Source organism: Suricata suricatta, chromosome 8, assembly GCF_006229205.1.
Source record: "Suricata suricatta isolate VVHF042 chromosome 8, meerkat_22Aug2017_6uvM2_HiC, whole genome shotgun sequence".
NCBI classification, from domain to species: Eukaryota; Metazoa; Chordata; class Mammalia; order Carnivora; family Herpestidae; genus Suricata; species Suricata suricatta.
Window position 1 is genome coordinate 14,558,670 of NC_043707.1, and position 18,917 is coordinate 14,577,586.

Here is an 18,917-nt window from a genome sequence, read left to right on the forward strand (position 1 = left end):
AGTTTTGTATAGAATTATAAACTAGTAGAGGGGATTAGCTACAAAGAAAACTAAAGAAAACTCTACATAGTATGGGACTAGCACATGTAAGAAGTAGTCATTATCTCTAGAGCTGGAAGAGAGTACTTAAGTGTATCAATTTTCAGTTGCTGAGTGACACAAAGTTAGCAGTTTAAAACAATAGCTATTTAGCTGTTACGGAAAACAGCATGGTGGTTCCTCAAAAAATTAAATGTAGCAGTTACATATGATCCAGCAGTTCTCCTTCTGGGTGTACACCCAAAATAATTGAAAATTGGGACTTGGAAGAGTGATTTGTACACCTGGGTTCACAGCAGTATCATATATAATAACCAAAAGGTGGATACAAGTCAAATGTCCATCAGTGGATAAATGAATAAACAAAATGTGGTACATCAATGTAATGGACTATTCAGCCTTTAGAAGAAAGGAAATTCTGGCACATGATGCAGTGTAGATCAACCTTGAAAACATGCTGAATGAAATAAGCCAGTCATAGGACAAATACTCTATGCACACCCTTTATGGTACCTGGACTAGTCAAATTCATAGAAGAAAGTAGAATATTGGTTGGTAGCTTGGAGAGGGTAGGCATGGGGATTTATTATTTAGTGGAGGTGGAGTTTCAGTTTGGGATGATGAAAAATTCTGGAGATGGATGGTGTTGATGGTTGTCCAACAATGTGAACATACTTAATGCCACTGAACTGTATACTTAAAAATGGTTAAAATGGCAAATTTCATATGATACTATTTTGCCACATTAAAGAATTATCCCCCCACACACATTATTTGTTAGCTCACAGTTCTGTAGGTATGACAAAGTAAGGGTAAGTGAAGACTGAAATTAAGGTAGCAATCAGCCAACCAGAGTTCTTGTATGCAGGCTCTAGGGGAATATTCACTTCCAAGATCATACTTGTTTTTGTCATTTCAGTTCCTTGCAGTTGTAGGACTGAGGTCATTTCCTGCTAGCTGTCAACTGGGACCCACCCTAATCTCCTACCTGCCACCCACATTCCTGACCATGTGGTCCCTTCCTTCTTCTAGCCAGCAGTGGCAGGTCAAATCCTTCTATGCTTTGACTCCTTATTTTTTCTTCTTACCTCTAGACCCAGACTTAAAAGATTTATATAATTAGGTCGGTTTCACCCAGATAATCTCCCTTTCTTAAAGTCAGCTATGCCACAAAACACAATTTAATCACAGGATTAGCATTCATCATATTTTCAATCTTAGGAATTACACAGGGCATGTATACCAGAGGGAGCCTGCCTGGAGGCCGTTTTAGGATTCTGCTTACCACACAAAGGAAGGAACAAATTGTAAGATGTTGCCTCCCCAAGGCAGGGATTTGGACCTTGTGGGACAGTGACAAAGTTCACTGAAGTTCTGAAGGCCAGGGCTGGTGAATAGAAAACAGTCTATTGGAATGTTGGCAAAACTCATGGGCTCCTCTCCCTGGGGTGCTCTCGAAACTCCCTGGGAAGCTACCTGCTGGCTGCCATGCACTGGGAGCAAGAAAGACTTTGAAACAAGTAACAGAAGCACCTCTCTTTTGCAGTATCCCTCTGGTACCGTCTACTGGCAAAACCTGACATTATGCCAGCTGGCAAAGGAAAAATTTTCACAGGGTCCAGCTTCAGTATCTCATAGCAGGTAAAAGGGGGATAAATTTGGAGCTCACAGACAAAAAATTGATAACTGGCACAAAGGATAAGCAAATGTGAACATTTGAAGTGTGTGTGTGTATAGATATGTGTGTGTGTGTGTGTGTGTGTGTGTGTGTGTATAGATAGATAGATAGATAGACATAGATATATATAGTCATTGCAGCAATTTTTTGCACTTAAAGCAACAAAAGTTTTTTTTTTACTTAGGGGAAGAGTATTTTATCACTGACATTGTTTAGAATTTCTGGAGTTTGGTGAAAGTGAAAAACAGACCAGTTGATTTTTTTACTTGTTTATTGTTTTAAAATTCCCTGCAGCAATGAACACCATGCCTGTGCCCAGGGTGGACTGCCTTGTTTTCCCCTGATTCTGTTTCCTTCTTTCTTTCCTCAGAAGTCACCACTATTGTGAATTTTGTGTTTATCATTCTGTTAGTTTTCCTAGGTTTTGCCTAATATGTTTGTAGCTGTAAACAATGTATAGTTTAATCGGGTGGATTTCTAAATTTATGTCATTGGGCTCACTGTATGTATTTGTTGCCAACTTTCTTTTCCACAGTATGTTGTAGCACATTCCCGTTTGAGCACTGCTCTGACTTGAACACAGCATTTTGGGCTGTCCCCTTACCATTTACTATTTGTTCTCAGAGTCAGCCCTGATTTCTCCCTCATCGAGGTGGACACCTGTTGCTTTTACCTCTACATGGTCCCTTAGTCTTGGAATATCCTTTGGAGAACCACTCCTTTCTATATCCAGGTCCAAGCAGAGAGAATTGTTGTTTAAAACCCTGAGGAGGTAAAGAGTTTGCCGTGCTTGAAATCTAGGTACTGCACTGTGCCATATGATACCTACTAACCACATGTGGCTATTTAAGTTTAAATGAATGAAAATTACATAAAACATTTGGTTCCTTACTTACACTATCCACATTTGAGGTGCTTTATGGGTCCCATGTTGGATAGTGCAAATATAGAAAATTTCCTTTATCACAGAAAGTTCTATTGGGTAGGCCTGGTCTAAGATGATTGGAAGTTAGTGATCAGGGGGAATGTCAGGAGGTGAGGCTAGAGAGGGGAGCAGGGACTATACCCATGAAGGTCATGATAAAGAGTTTGCATTTTAAGTCCAGATGAAAGTCATTGATAGTTTCTAAGCAAGGGAATGACACTACCTGATTTATGTTTTAAAACTGTCACTGTGGCTGCTGTGTGGAGAAGCATGGTAAGGAGGCAGAATTGGAAGAGAGAGAAAAGGGAAAAAAAGCTAAGTTAGTTTTCAGAGTGGTCCAGGCATATGATGATGGTGGCTTGTGCTGATGAAACTGGATTGAAAAGGACAGGTATTGGAGATGTTAAGCTGGTACAGCTGATAGAACTTACTGTTGGTGAAGACAGGGAGGGAGCTGTGGTGGCTGTGAGAGAGGCCCCACTAACCTTTGGGGAGTGTGATTGATTTACTCTAAATCAGTGGTCTCAACCATGGCTGTAACTCTGGAATCTTCTGTAGGAGCATTAATAAATACAAATGCTCAGTCTCTCACCTTGGGAATCTAATATAATTGACTTAGAGTGAGGCCTGGACATTTGTAGTGTTTTTAAAAGCTCCTCAGGTAATTTTAATATGCATCCAAGGTTGAGAATCACTTAAAATTTTTTTTATAATTTACTTATTTTTGATACAGAGACAGAGCACAAGTTGGGGAGGGCCAGAGAGAGAGAGGGCGACACAGAATCTGAAACAGGCTCCAGGCTCTGAACTGACAGCACAGAACCTGACACAGGGCTCGAACCCGCAAACCATGAGTTCATGACCTGAGTCGAAGTTGGATGCTTAATGGACTGAGCCACCCAGGCACTTCTTTAAATAAAAGGAACACTGAGGAGCTTGTGCTGGGTTCCAACACAGTAACTAGAATAGAAATTTAGTGGTTTGATGATATAGTTCAGTTCAGAATAATACTTGATTCCTAAGACCAGGGATGCAATAAAATGACCATAAACAGGTAAAAATACAGCTCAATGCATAAGTGGGTCGGGAGTTCCAGCTTCCGTGAGAGACCGACCTTGGCATTGGCATTGTCATCCATGGTCCTAGCACTGTTATCTGTAGGAACCATCAGTGGAGATATCTTTAATAGGAATGGGCTGTTTTATCATCAGAAGATATCACTGTAGTTAACAGGAGCTGGAAAGGCTGGAGTGTACAAGAGATAAGCAATGAGGTCATTGTATTTAAGATTGCTTTTGTCTGCCAGCATTGTTTCCTTGAGAGGACCCCTCTCCATCTCCTTGCTTTGCAGGTGGAGTTGCCCATATGATGTCCCATTTTGCCAACAAGTGGGCCAGTCAGAGTGTAGCTTTCTCCTGGACTCAGTGATTGGCCAGAGGTGGTTACATGCCTCAGAAAGTACCAATCCCTGTCATTCCATAGGATTTTATGTCTGCATGCTGCACGAGATGGCACGATTCAGGTTCTTTCTCTATTTGTTATAAAAGGCTATTGTAACAAATTACCATAGAACATGGTGGTTTAAATAATAACAATATTTATTATCTCTTTCAGTTTCTGCAGGTCAGAACTTCAGACAGGGCATAATGGGATGGATTGTCCCTGTTCTAGGATGACCATGATATCAGCTGGAAGACTTCACAGCTGGGGACTAGAATCATCTGAAGACTCATCCACCCACATGTTTGGTTGTTGATGCTGGCTCTCAGGTGAGCCTAATGTCACTGTTGTGTGTTTATAGCCTCAGGAGGTGGCTGAGCCACAGACCAGAGTCTAATCATCCTTATACCACTGGGAAACCAGCCCTCACTGGGCCAAACTCACTAGACCACTCCTGCAAGGTGACTTTCACAGAGACTCCAGAGTCATTGAACACAAAATAGACTGTGTTTTCTAATCCTGAGAAGGCAGGATGTCATTTAGTCAGCTCAAAAAAAAAAGTTCAGCCAGAAGATAAGTGGAAACCAAATTTGTCTGCCTTTCATCTAAGTCCCAAGGTTGGAGAAAGATCCGGGGAGTGGGACTGGTTTATGACATCTAACAGGTTGTTAATTACCTTGAATGGGTCCCACGTGATGCTTTTAAGCACATGGCTTTTGCCCAGGGAGGATGGAGTGGGCATTTTGGTTTGGGCCAGGGGCAGGACATGAGTGAGGTTTTATAGATCCGTATTCTTGGCTGTTCTGAGCTCATCCTTGTGATGATGAGGCTGGTGTGGTCAGCGGGACAGAGGGTATGAGCGTGATTAGACTCAAACAGGGAGTGAGATGTCTTGTTCCTCTTTTTTTTTTTTTTTTTTTTTTTTTTTGCCATAACCCAGAAGCATTGTGATAGGGTATAGTAGGGACAGTGATTTCTTCCCCTGGGTTTGTTCTCCCCAAATGACACTTTTTCAACAATTTGTTCAAGGTAGGTGGCTGTATGATTTTTCATTCTAACCTGGTCACACAGTTACTTGCACTAAGGCAACACGTGCAAATAACAATTTTACTGGGCAAACAGAGTTGGAGGATCATCTTAGGTAAGGGTAGCAACATGCTTGTGGAAAGATGTTGCAGGAGGTGGTATGGAAGCAAGACTGACACATGTGTCAGGCAAGAGAGGGCAGTCAGAGGGTGGAAGCTTCTTAATTGAGCTAGTTTCTGCCTCAAGTCCCTCCCACCTGAGGGTGGAACTTGGCCATTCCTCTATAAACTGCACTCTGCCCCCTTCCAGCCTGCTGACACAGTTGGCTGGATTTGGGGAGAGGGGGTTCTGAAAAGGTGTGCTTAGGTCATTGACTACACCTTTTTGACTTTTTAGTTGATGTATAATAAATACATGGTAAACAAAACTTACATATGTTTATGTGTATGTATACCACCAGCCAGATCAAGATTTGGGATGTTTATCTGGCTAGAACATATGAACTTCTTTCATCCTGCTGAGAGAAGACGTTGGTTGTTTTGCTCACTTCAGCCTCTAAATCTCACTGAATAAGCTTCCTATGGCTGCTGTAACACACGAGCACAAATGTAGTGGCATAAAACGACACAAAGTTAGGGACTGCCTGGGTTGGCTCAGTCGGTTAAGGGTCTGACTTCAGCTTAAGTTATGATCTCATGGTTCATGGAAGAGCTCAGAGCCTGGAGCCTGCTTTGGATTCTGTGACTCCCTCTCTCTCTGGCCCTCCCCCACCTGTGCTCTCTCTCAGAAGTAAATAAACATTAAAAACATGAAAAAACCCCTATTTTCTTATAGTTCTGGAGGTCAAAAGTCTGAAGTAGGTCTCACTGAGCTAAAATTAAGGTGTCAGCAGGGCTGTGTTCCTTGTGAAGACTCTAGGAGAGAATCTGTTTCCTGGGCTTTTTCAGCTTCTAGAGATTCTGAAACCATTACTTTGCTCTTGGCTCCTGCCTCCTTCGACATCAGTGCCCGGTTGACTCTGTACATTGCATCCCTCCAACACTCACATTTTTTGCCTCCCTCTTTTATGCTTAAAGATCATTGTGATTACAGTGGGCCCACCTGGATAATCCCCGTTGTAAGGTCAGCTGTTTAAGAAACTTAATCCCATCTGCAATTTTAAAAAAAATGTTTATTTTTGAGAGAGAGAGAGAGCACAAGCAGAGGAGGCGCAGAGAGAGGGAGACAGAGAATCTGAAGCAGGCTCTAGGCTCTGAGCTGTCAGCACAGAACCTGACACAGGGCTTGAACTCACCAACTGTGAGATCATGACCTGAGCCAAAGACATATGCTCAAGTGACTGAGCCATCAAGGCACCCCTGCAATTTTTCTTTTTAATGTTTATTTATTTATTTTGAGACAGAGAGGTTGGGGGAGGAGGGGGAAAGAGAGAGAGAGAGAGAAAACATGAGCAGGGGAGGGGCAGAGAGAGAAAATCCCAAGCAGGCTCCTCTCTGTCAGTGCAGAGCCTGTCACAGGGTTTGATCTCAGATACCGCAAGATCATTACGTGAACTGAAATCAAGAATTCGATGCTTAACTGACTGAGCCACATTTGCAATTTTAATCCTCCCTTGCCATGAATTATATTTGCAGATTCTGGGGAGTAGGTTGTGGACATCATGGCAGGGGCCTCATTATTCTGGCTATCACACATGCCTATATTAACCTGTTCACTAATTAGGGAAAAAAACAAATCCATCTGGACCCTTATTACTATTTTCGCTGTTAAGCAGTCCAGATTTCTGCAGGGGGGTTTGGGAGGAGAGAACTTCTATGTACTGAATACCAAATGTTGTCTGATACATAGTTTTGTGATTTCATAAACATTATTTCACTTATTTCTCCTGGAAGTCTTTGATGATGGGTAGTTAGGGATGCTTTTGGCTATAAGGAACTTAGAGCCTGACTTACAGTGGTCTAAATAAACAGGGAGTTGTTTATGTCATGGAAGAAGTCTGGAGGTAGGCAGCTGTTGACCTTGACTTAGCACTTCAACAGTGTCAGGACTGGTTTCTCAGAGTTTCCTTGGCTTTTTCTAACTGCTTACTGCCTCTTGTTCAAAAGAAAGCTTCCCCTGCTCAAGGCATCACAATCTGTTTTCAAAGCAAAAACGGGGAGAGGGAAAAGATGGCATCAGCTACACCTGTACCTTTTATTAATTCATTAAAAGGTTTTTTAATTTTAATTTTTTTTATAGAGAGTGCAGGTGGGAGATAGGAGCAGAGGGAGAGAAAGAATCTTAAGTGGGCTCCATGCTCAGTGCAGAGCCTGATGTAGGGCTCAATTCCAGGACCCTTGGATCATGATGTGAGCCAAAATCAAGGGTTGAACGCTTAACAGACTGAGCCACCCAGGAGCCCCTCTTTTGCATTTTAAGAGAATTTCATGTAAATTAAATCATATAGCATGTACGCATCTGTGTTTGGGCTTCTTTATTCACCATAGGGTTTTTGAGATTCATCCATGTTATGCATGGATCAATAGTTTGTTCCCTTTTATTGCCAAAATGTGTTCTGTTGAATGGATGTACCACAGCTTGTTTATCCTTTTTTCTGTTGATTGTTATCTGGGTTGTTTCTGATTTTGGCTATTATTAATAAAGTTGTATGAATGTTCTTGTATAAGTCTTTATGTGGGCATGTGCATTCATTTCTATTGAATGTAAACCTAGGAGTGGAATTGCTGCATGCATATTTTCTTTATTAGAAACTACTTGGCTGCTTCTTGCTAATGGCCCTCCTAAAATAAGGGAGATGGGGAATGTAGGGAGAGAGTTCTCGGAGCAGAGGAGGTTCAAGGACCTTAAGCATATAAATAAGTCATGGATCATAGGCATGTGGCACCTGCAGTTTATGAAAATGCATGATGAGGCCAGGTGGCATTGGGGAATGGCTCCTCAGCCTCAGCCACTCTGTCATGTGGGAATAGGAAAGCAAGTGTTTCCAGATATTCTGATTTTAATCTATTGGTTTTCAACCTTGGCCACCCATTGGAATTACCTGGGAGATTTAAAAAATGCTGATGCCTGGATCTACCACTAGAGATTCTGAATGAAAAGGGTGGAATGTGGCCTGAGTATCTGGATTTTTAACAAGCTCTTTAGGTCATTCTAATATTTAGCCAGGGGTGTAGACCAATGTTCTAAAGCAAGTCCTTCTCAAACTTTAATGTTAAAATGTGAATTCTGATTTGTAATGTCTGGGGTGGGACCCAAGATTCTGCGTTTCTGAAAAGCTCCCAGTTGGTGCCAATGCTACTGGTCTGTGGCCTCGCTTTGAATAGCAGTGTTTGTTTTTGTTTATTTAACATGTATCAAATGATTTGAATTTCTTTTTTTCTTTTTTCTTTTTATTTTGAGAGAGAGAGAGAGAGAGAGAGAGAGAACAAGCTGGGGAGGGCTGGGGCAAGGGCGGGGTAACAGAAGATCCAAAGCAGGCTCTGTGCTGACAGTAGCAAGCCTGATGTGGGGCTCAAGCTTATGAACCATGAGATCATGACCTGAGCCAAAGTCCAACACTTAACCGACTGAGCCAGTCAGGTGCCCCTGAGTAGTAGTGTTTAAAGAGAAGCTACACATAGGGATTTTAAAGTGGGAAATCTACTAATTAGAAAACAAAACATTGGGCATACTAAACAAGTCTGCCTGCTGGGTCTCCCTGTGGGCTCTCCTGGTTTAAGTATTTCTTTCTGTCTCTCTCTCTTTATATCTCTCTGTGTGTATCTCTCTTTAAATATCTCCTTTGTAGGGTTCCTGTTGTGGCCAGGACACAGAGGTCTTATGAGGTCTGTGGTAAAGTCTCTGACTTTCAGGGGCTCAGAGCTGTATTGGTCTGGAGGCAGGGATAGACAGGAAGGTGGGCGAACTCTCAGCCTGTTTGGGGACATAGTAATCTGGTAAATGCCTTGGAACAGTCTTCCCCACACCACCTCAGGGCAATCTCGCCCATAATTGGCATAACTGGCTTTCCTATAGATGAGAAGAGGCTAGACAAGGTCCAGACAGCTCCCCATCACACCCCGGCCTTAGGAGCATGCATTTCTACTCTCCCTTTATCAGATCAAAGTCTTTCATCAAGCTGTCTGGTTCTGTCTTATTCAATTAAATTTTTTAATTCAATTTGACCCATGCATTCATCTTCTTTGAAATCTGAGAGACGACAGCATCCACTACAAATTGAGAGTAAATGGCTGAATTAGCTTTCAGAGAGGATTCAACAAGACTGTTTCTTCCCAGAGACCAACAGGCTCTTTGGAGGCAGCTGGATCATGAAGGAAGCTGGCTGGGGGCATGAAAGGAGGGGAGGAGAGTCATAAGTACATTTAACCTTGGGATCCTTGGAGAGATGGCATGGGACATGGCCCCTGGAGTCAGAGTGTCTGGGGTCAAATCCAGTTAGGTGATGTCAAGGCAAATGCTTGAAACCTCTTGCCTCAGTTTCCCCACCTGTAAGATTAGGATGATGGCAATAGGACTTACCTCCTAGGGCTGTTGGGAGGATTAAGTGCATCCATACATGTAAAACACACAGAGTGGTGCCTGACACATGACAATAGGTGTTAGCCAGTATTGTTATTGTGCTGTACAGTTTATGCATACATAGTACAGTGCAAACACATCAAATTAAACACCTATTTTATTTAATGAGAATTAAATCATGCAAACTTGGCCAAAATTTCACTCAGCAAAACAATCCCCAATTGGATTTGTGTGTGTGTGTGTGTGTGTGTGTGTGTGTGTGTGTGTGTGTGTAACTGAAGAATCAGCATTCTGTTTTGTTGCTAGAGGAAATATTGGCTCAGGGAGATAGTACAATAATACTCAAAACCATGCTTACTTTATGGATGCTTTATCTTTCAAGGCAAATTTTAGATTATATGGGAGTTTGCCTTCAGTACTGATGTTTCAACATTTCTATCGAATGTCTATGTGATCTTGGACTTTACTGTGTCTTATTTGATCCTTGTCCAGTCTGGTGAAGTACGCAGGGTGTATAAGAATAATCATAATGAGAGGTGCCTGGGTGGCTCTGTTGGTTAAGCCTCTGACTTTGGCTCAGGTCATGCATGATCTCACCGCTTGTGAGTTCGAGCTGTGCGTTGGGCTCTGTGCTGACAGCTCAGACCCTGGAGCCTGCTTCAAGTGATGTGTCTCCCTCTCTCTCTGACCCTCCCCTGCTCACGCTCTTTCTCTCAAACATGAATAAGCATCAAAAGAAATTAAAAAAAAGAATAATCATAGCAGTAGAGCATGAGAGTTTGGGAATCAGACTGTCTGGGTTCAAATCCCAGTTCTGTCACTTACTCTCTGAGTTAACATAGATAAATTAACCTCTTTGTGTTTTCATTTCCATACTTATAAAGGGGGAAGTTTATGATAATAACAAAAAATAAAATAATAATAATGCTCATCTCATTGGGTTGTTTGAGGATTAAGTGGGTTAATATATGTAAGGTTATTGGAACAGTGTTGGGTAGCTGTGCCTAACAAATACAAGTTAAAAATCATAGTAATAGTAATAAAACAATGACCAGTGACAAACCCTGTGTGATGCATTTTCAATATAGTATTACATTTGAACCTGGTAGGAGTCCTTTTTGCAGAGGGGGTGGGCTCTGCTGCCCACGTGTGCCATTAGCCTTAAGGATGCAAACCTGCCCCTCTGTGGATGCAGACCGGAACTTCAGTTTCATGTTATGTGTAGGTCCTTGTGCTAAGTACATTATCTCATTTAATCTTCACTGTGACTCTATAAGGCAGTTGCTTTCATTAGTTCCACTGCCATATAGAGAAACTGAGGCCTGTGTCTGATCCATTTCTGGAATCCCAGTACCCATCCTGTGTTTGTTGGTGTAGTTGTTTGCTGAATAAAAGGTTGCCTTCAGTTCTGGCATAATGTGTGGTCTGTTCATCTATTATGAGAAGTTGGGAGGAAAGAGCAGGTTTTCAGGGGAGCACACAGTAAGGGAAGTGGAGCCTGGGAGCAGAGAGCCCCCAGGAGAGGCCAGCTGGGAACGTTGTGATGCACTGTCTCGCTGTCTGTGAGCGTTAATGGGGAGCTGTCTGACAAAAATCCAACTAGACAGCAGCAGTGGCAATTTATGAAGCTTAACCAGAGGTGTCTGATCAAGGGTGAGCCCAGCTGGAGGACGTCTGGGGTATCTCCCCCACTTAGAGACAGTTTCATGTAGGGCCAGGGAGCAGGGTGGGTGTGTGTGTGTGTGTGTGTGTGGTAAGCACATGAACAGAAGAAAGATTTTTAATGCTCTTGGATGAGACCTTCACATAACTTTCACTTAGGCCTTGGGAAGAGATTCCTTGTGAAGCTTTTGTAGAGTTTATATCTCCCTCCACTGTACAAGGATATGGAAAGGGCAGGATCTAAAGTGGGTTCAAATCTAGCTCAGTAACTCTGGGCAACATTAAGGTCATTGCAGTTTTTATGAAGGATTCCTTTAGAGACTGAGCTGGGATTTCAAGGATCTGAGGAGTGGATGAGAGGGTAGAAAATAGAAATACATGTAAATTCTTTTTGGGGAGAAGCTTGGTTGCAAGGGGGCTGTGTGCCTTGTGGTTGTAATTTGCATTTTCTGGATCACAATGAAGTTGAGTCCCTTCTCCATATTTGATAGATCATTTGGATATTCTAGATGCTGCGGTTTAAAGTAGGGACTGAGGAATGAGTCTCACTGAGGAAGCCATACATTGTGTGTGTGTGTGTGTGTGTGTGTGTGAGAGAGAGAGAGAGAGAGAGAGAGAGAGAGAGAGAGAGAGAGAGAGAGAGAGAGATTGTGTGTAAATACACACACACACACAGATACATATTTTTCTTTTTTGAGAGAAAGAGTATACAAGTAGGTAGGGGCAGAGAGAAGGGGAGATAGAATTCTAAGCAGGCTCTATACCATCAGTGCAGAATGGGGCTTGAATTCATGAGCTGTGGATCATGACCTGAGCTGAGATCAAGAATCAGATGCTTAACCCACTGTGCCACCCAGGTGTCCCTGAGGAGGTTATATTTGAGAAAAGACTTGAGGGAGATGATTCAGGAAAAAGAGAAGGTAAGTGGGAGGGATCAGGATCTGGGGCACAAGGAGCCTTGGTCATGTATGATAGGAGGAGGTGGGCACAAGACATGAATCTGCTTCTTTAATTCTCATAAACACTGGACTGAGAAACATGGAATTCAAGGAGGTTAAGTGACTTGCCTGAGGTCATACAGCTAGCAGATAGAGCTGGGATTGGAACCTAGGGCCATCACCACGTAGCCTTGGCTCTTTACTCCATAAAGTTCAGGGAGACCACCCTGTCCCTTTAATGAGAAGCCCATTCCAACTAAGACTAATAAGGCTTACTAGTCCACTGCACACCAAGACCCAATAAGTTCTGCACTGAATGGAATTCTAGGGAGAGTAAGAACAGGAGCTTGAAGGACTGTTTGTGCCAATAAATTGATTTCTTTATGTCCTTATGCTGCTGGATTACAAGAAATGAGCCAGGCCTGCTGTCGCCCTGAAGAGTCCCTGGGGAGGTTTTTGGAAGCCCCTGTTGCCAAGGCAACTGAGGCCACCTCTGGAGCCTGGTCCTGCATGCATTCCTGTCTGCCTGCTTGCAGCTGGTTGTCTGGACCTTGGCCAACCTTACCTGCCATGCTTTTCAGTGAGAGTGGGAGGTAGAATGGAGCAGGAGAATTCAGGGTTTCCCTGTGACAGATGTGTCACCCACCACCTACCTGCTGCCCTTCTCAAAGCCATGCAGCACCTGCTGTCTCACCATGAGACGTATATATATTACCTGGTCTTCCCAAGCCTCTCTGGAATTATCTCGTTACACTCTCCTCACTCCAGTCAAGCCTCCTTGCTGGTCCTCAACACTCCAACCCTACAATCATCCCAGGGTTTTTGCACTTGCTGTCTTCCCTGCTCAGAAGGCTCTGTCCCCCCAGATTTTAGCCAGGCTTGTGCTATCACCTCCTCCACTTTCCTAAAATGCTGCCTTTTCAGCAAGGACTTGACTAACTGCTCTACTAACATTTTACCCCCATGTTGCCCATCCCTATTCTTTGCTATATTTTCCCCTATCTATATGATCCCCGGTATACAATCTAGTTCACTTGTTTTTCTTGCTTATTTTCTTGGTTTCTGTGGCAGGTAGCCTCTGTGAAGGCCCCCATTTTTCCCCTGGTATTCATGGCCTTGTGTAATCTACTCAGACTGATTAGCTTGTTTCTAGCCAGTGGATTGCAGCAATGTTGAGGGGATGTCATTTCTGTGATTAGTTTGTGACTTCCATCTTGATAGCCAACTCTTTCTGCTGCCTTCTCACTTGGCCTGTTTGATGAGGCAGGCAGCCACACGGAGGGTCCCTAGTGGCAAGGGAATTTACCTGTCTCCAAGAAACATCCAGCAAGAGGAACCAAGGCCCTCAGTCCAACAACTAGCAAGAATGGGATCCTGCCAATAATCATGTGAAGTTGAAAGTCGATTCTTCCCCATTTGAACCTTCAGAGGAGACCCTGGCCTGGCTGACACCTCAGTTATAGCTTGTGAGGGACCAGTTACAGCAGAGGAGCGAGCTGAGCATGCCTGGACTCCCTGACCCACAGCAACTATGGGCTGTTAAGTGTGAGATGTTTAAGCTGCTATGTTTTGTTGGTCATTTGGTACATGGCAATAGATAATTAATATACTCCTATCCTAGAATGTAAGCTCTGCACTCTCATTGTTTGCCAGTAACCTCAGTGCCTGAAGTCCAGTGGACACTTTGCAGTCTGTATTCTGCTTGACCTTGCATGAGAGATCTGCCTCTCTAGCCCTGAGCCCTTGGTTCCTCTCCTCCTGGCTGGCCATCTGCCCCTACAGTGAGGAGAAAGATATCTGGACATACACTGCAAACACTTGCTGGGTACTTGCTTTCTGAGGGACCAACTGTTTGATCTGGAGAGAGATTTCCAAAACATTGCTCAGTTAGGACACTGGGGAATTCCCTAAAGGAGAGGGACCAGAGAGGGAGGGAGGGCATATTACCTTTCTTAAGAAAATAAAGCCTGAGGCACTTGGGTAGCTGAGTTGGTTAAGCACCTGACTCTTGATTTCAGCTCAGGTCATGATCTCACAGTTCATGATATCAAGCCCCATGTCAGGCTCTGTGCTGACAGTGTGGAGCCTGCTTGGGATTCTCTCTCTCTGCCTCTCCCCTGCTCATGGTCTGTCTCTGTCTCTCTCTCAAAATAAACATTAAAAAAAAAAAAGAATGGGGTGCTTGGGTGGTTTAGATGGTTAAGCATCTGACGTTAGCTCTGAGGTTGTGATCTTGGAGTTTGTGAGTTTGAGCCCTGTGTTGGGCTTTGTGCTCACAGCTCAGAGCCTAGAGCCTGCTTTGGATTCTTTGTCTCCCTCTCTCTCTGTCCCAGCTCTGCTCATACTCCCTCCCCTCCCTTCCCCTCCCTTCCAAAATAAACATTAAAAAAAAAAGAAAAAGAAAGATAGTCTGGAACCCCTGTTGGTGGTAGAGTCTCAATGGGGAGGATTAGCCTTTGTTTCCCCAACTTTTGTCCTTGGAGATTTATCTTGCCCTGGTTGGCTTCTGGAGGCTGCAGCTACATGGTTTGATTCAAGGGTGACAGTGGTCCTCCTTATGGCCTTTGACCTATTCTTATTTGTAAAAGCAGCTTTATTGAGGTATCATCTTTATAAAATTCACCCATTTTAAGTATACAGTTCAGTGATGTTTTTAGAGTTGATACCTAGCATCACAATTTAGTTTTAGATTTTTTTTTACACTTGATCTGAGCCAAAAGGCTGAGAAGCGATAGATTTTTTTTTTTAATTAACTACTTTCTGCACCCAATGTGAGGCTTGAACTCACAATCCTAAAATCAAGAGTCACATGCTCTACCTAGTAAATCAGCTAGGCACCCCAGTTTTACATCATTTTTATTATCCTCCAAAGATCCTTCATTTCTAGCTAATCCTTATTCTTATCTCCAGTCCCATCTGCCACTGATGTATTTTCTCCCCATAGATCTGCTCTTTCTGGACATTTCCTATAAATGAAATAATCCAATATGTGTATTTTCTGCATCTGGCTTTTTTCACTAAGCATGTTTTTGGGATTCATCCATGTTCGTTTTTCTTGCTGAGTAGTTTCCCATTGTGTGTACCCCAGTTTATCTGTTCACCACTTGATAGGTGTTTACATCACTTCTGCTTCTTGGTTATTATCAATAACACTGCTCTGAACATTCATGTGAAGTCTTTGTGTGGACATATTATTTTCATTTAAAAAATATTTATTTATTGGGAAGAGAGAAAGAACATGGCAGAGAGAGAGGGAGAGAGAATCCCAAGCTGGTTGTGTTCTGTCAACACTGAGCTCTACATGGAGCTCAAACTCACGAACTGGGAGATCATGACCTGAGCCAAAAGTCAAAAATCAGATGCTTAACCTGTTGAGCCACCCAGAAGCCCCTATTTTCATTTCTTTTGAATGCTTACCAGAGAGACCCTATTTTTGATGCCCTCAGTAGTGTGGCTGATGTGAGGCTGGACTGTTCGGGACACGTTTTATGAAAGTCTCAGGAACCACCATAAAGACAAAGAGAGACATGGAGGGAGCTTGAAGACTGACTGTGGCTTCCCTTATTTGAGCATCTCATTCTCTGAACCCTGGGCCTCATCCCACATCCTGTCCCCAAGGCATCATACCATAGAGTGGGGTTGGGTACAGGTCTGTCTGGCTTCAATCCGAGCTATGTAACTTTGGGCGAGTGACTTAAAAAATTGTGCCTTTCTTTCTTCACCTGTAAAATGAGACTCCTGAAAGCAATTCCTTCATGGGCTTGTAAAGACTCATATGATCATGTATGGAGTGGGGAGAAGGTTAGCACCTGACATACAGTCCTCTCTTTAAAAAATTTTTTTAATGTTTATTTTGAGAGAGAGAGAGAGAGAGAGACAGAGTACGATCAGGGGAGGGGCGGAGAGAGAGGTAGACACAGAATCCAGAGCAGCTTCAGGCTCTGAGCTGTCAGTCCAGAGCCTGATGTGGGGCTTGAACTCACAAACCGGGAGAACATGACCTGAGCTGAAGTCGGATGCTCAATTATCTGAGCCACCCAGGTGCCCCTGCAGTCCTCTCTTTTGTGTTGGCTTCACCTCCTGCCTGAGGATGGATGGATGGATGGATGGACAGACAGACAGACAGGTAGGCAGATAGATGCCCACCCCTTGTCCCAATTGACACTGGACATATCTCTGAAAGTGCAGAGAAGCCACAAATGTAAGTAAAAAGCTTGGGCCAAAAGGAAGGTGTAGGAGGACATGGGCAAGAGGCTGGATGGCGCTGGATTCAAATCCCCATTTCACCTTCTAGTTATTCTTAGGTTAATAATCCCTACTCCACATGGTTATGGTGAGGATAGAGATGCATGACAAGCATATAGCTCATTGGAGTGGCCAGTGAATTAACCGGAACATGTACTCTGGGATTTGGAGCCAAACAGATTGGATTTGAATCAAGCCCTGCAATTTCCTAGCTGTGTAGTCCTTTTGAAGCCTCCTGGCATCTCTGAGCTTTAGTTTCACCATCTGTAAATTGAGGGTAAGAGTAATTTACTTCACAATATGATGTAAAATGAAATGAGATGATACGTTTTGCCCCAACTTACCTTGTCAGCTTTATCTCTGGAGTTGGTAAAACTGAGGTGGGGTGTAGGAATGGGTAATTTTAATAAGCAGGTTTGGGAAACACTAAGATAAGTGTGCAAAACTCTTAACTTTCTGTATGTTTATTTTCACTTTAATAATTATAGTGCATAACACACAGCACTGTCACAGTCACTGTTTTTTGTATTGAACAGAAACTGGCTGTGGGAGGTGTTCATGTGATCTCCTATGGACAGGGTACTTTCACTCAGCCCTTCTTTCACTTCCCCACCCCCTTTCTTTGATCCTTCCTCAGTAGCCTAACAGTGCAGCTTTCCATGCCTACCGCCATCCATCAGCTCAGGTCAAGCACTGCTGGAAGAATCACTCTCAAAGCAAAATGCTTTCGCTGCTAAACTCATTATTTCTTCCAACAGAGCCAGGGAAGGATATCATCTTTAAAACCCGATCAGGCCCAGCCAGCAATGTTTCTTAGCACTGTTTACTTTTGGAGACCAAAGACATTGTAGTCATTGCTTCCTGGATAAGCCAGGGTCCAAATCATGGGGAGAGGGAGGCAGAGAAAGAAACTACTCCAAGTTTTTTTTCAACCGAGGAAATTTATTTACTCAGGAAGTGTGTAACACAGGAGAAGGAAGAGCTGGGAGCCAAACAGAGCACTGTGATGCAACCCAAAGCAGGAAGCATCTCTATCAGCAGGGCTGGAAGGACAAAGGGAAAGAGTAGGGTTGGCAGAGTCCAAGGCTGGGGTCTTCTAGAAGACTAACAGTGGAAGAAGTATAGAAGAAAAATAGTGGCCTATATGTCTTGTGCAGGCTGAAGCCTCAGAGACATCAGAGCTGGTGCTGGAGAAGGAGACTGAATCCAGGATGCAGGGAAGGAGAGATATCCTGGCTTTGTGCTTCCTCCACCATCCATTGTACTGCCAACTATGGCCAACTGCTAACTGATAGAGGGGCCTGGGAAACAGCGTATAGGGGTCAGCACTGCTGGGAGTAGGGGGAGATGAGAAATAGGCCTAGGACTAGCACATCTCTGTTCTCTAAATGACCTAGAGCAGGGGTCAATAAACTATGGCCTGAAGGCCAAATCTGGCCCACCACCTATTTTTGTAAGTAAAATTTTATTGGCACACAGACACTATATATTTATCTATTGTCTGCTTGTGTGCCTGTGGCTGCATTTGTGCTGCAACAGCAGAGTTGAACAGTTGCAACAGAGACTATATGACTTGCAAAATCTAAAGTATTTACTCTCTGTCCCTTTGCAGAAAAAGTTTGCAGATTCCTGCTCTAGAGGAAGGTATCCATGGTAAAAATGCCTCCCCGTATAATAGGACATAGGAGCCCCTGGGGCATCTTCTAGTCCTGGGGACTCATGGGGAGGGTGGAGAAAGGATGAATGATACAGTGGGAGGTCCTGGGCAAACATCCTCTCTTTCACTAGCTTCAGTACCAGAAGAGTAATTTGACTAGAAGGGGTTTGATTCTTCCAGCTAGACTGAGAGTTCCGTGAGGGCAGGGACTCTGGATCCCCAGGATCCATTAGTACTGGCTGAACTTGTCATTTGTCTTCCTGAGAAGCAGCCCATAGTGTTCCCATCATGCACCATCTGGTAACTGCTTATTTTAACTATATAGGAGGTCTGTGTTATCCAAAGGTAATTTGTGCTTGGGTCAGCCCACTGAAGGTAAATCTCCTTTAAAAGGGGACCAAGATTTCATTGTAGACAGTGGGGGAAAAAATAACCACCAATGAAAAAATGGAAAGATGAAGATAATAGAATTGGGAAAGCTAAGTTTTATATTTTGTTTGATGTATTTCATATAATTTTGGTAATACTGAAAGCTCTGCTAAATCTTGGGTTAAATAAAAAATTGCATCACCTTTTTTACACATACTTTTCTACCAAAATTAAGTGACAGTACAATATAACATTCTTCTCTTCACATTTGACTGATAACACCATCATAAAGAGTATTTATTTTAAGGTTTGAGAGCTTCACCCATTTTTCCAAAGCCCTCTCAATCCATTGATATTCAAACCTAGGTTTTGGTGCCCTGGAGCAAATTTTAGTCACCTCATCCTAGTTACAGCTTGGTC

General features: G+C 43.2%; 1 long non-coding RNA gene across 2 annotated transcripts in view; it reads left to right on the forward strand.

Annotated features, from left to right (window-relative positions):
• Nucleotides 1-18,917, forward strand: part of LOC115299350 — a 127,282-nt gene that overhangs the window by 10,962 nt on the left and 97,403 nt on the right. Inside the window, exons 1-2 of one of the 2 annotated variants that reach the window (XR_003912147.1) lie at nt 4,038-4,164; nt 4,257-4,411. This is a non-coding gene — a long non-coding RNA (uncharacterized LOC115299350). Of the gene's footprint in view, nt 1-4,037; nt 4,165-4,256; nt 4,412-18,917 lie in introns of those variants that run through there. The other variant, XR_003912146.1, reaches the window with a different exon arrangement.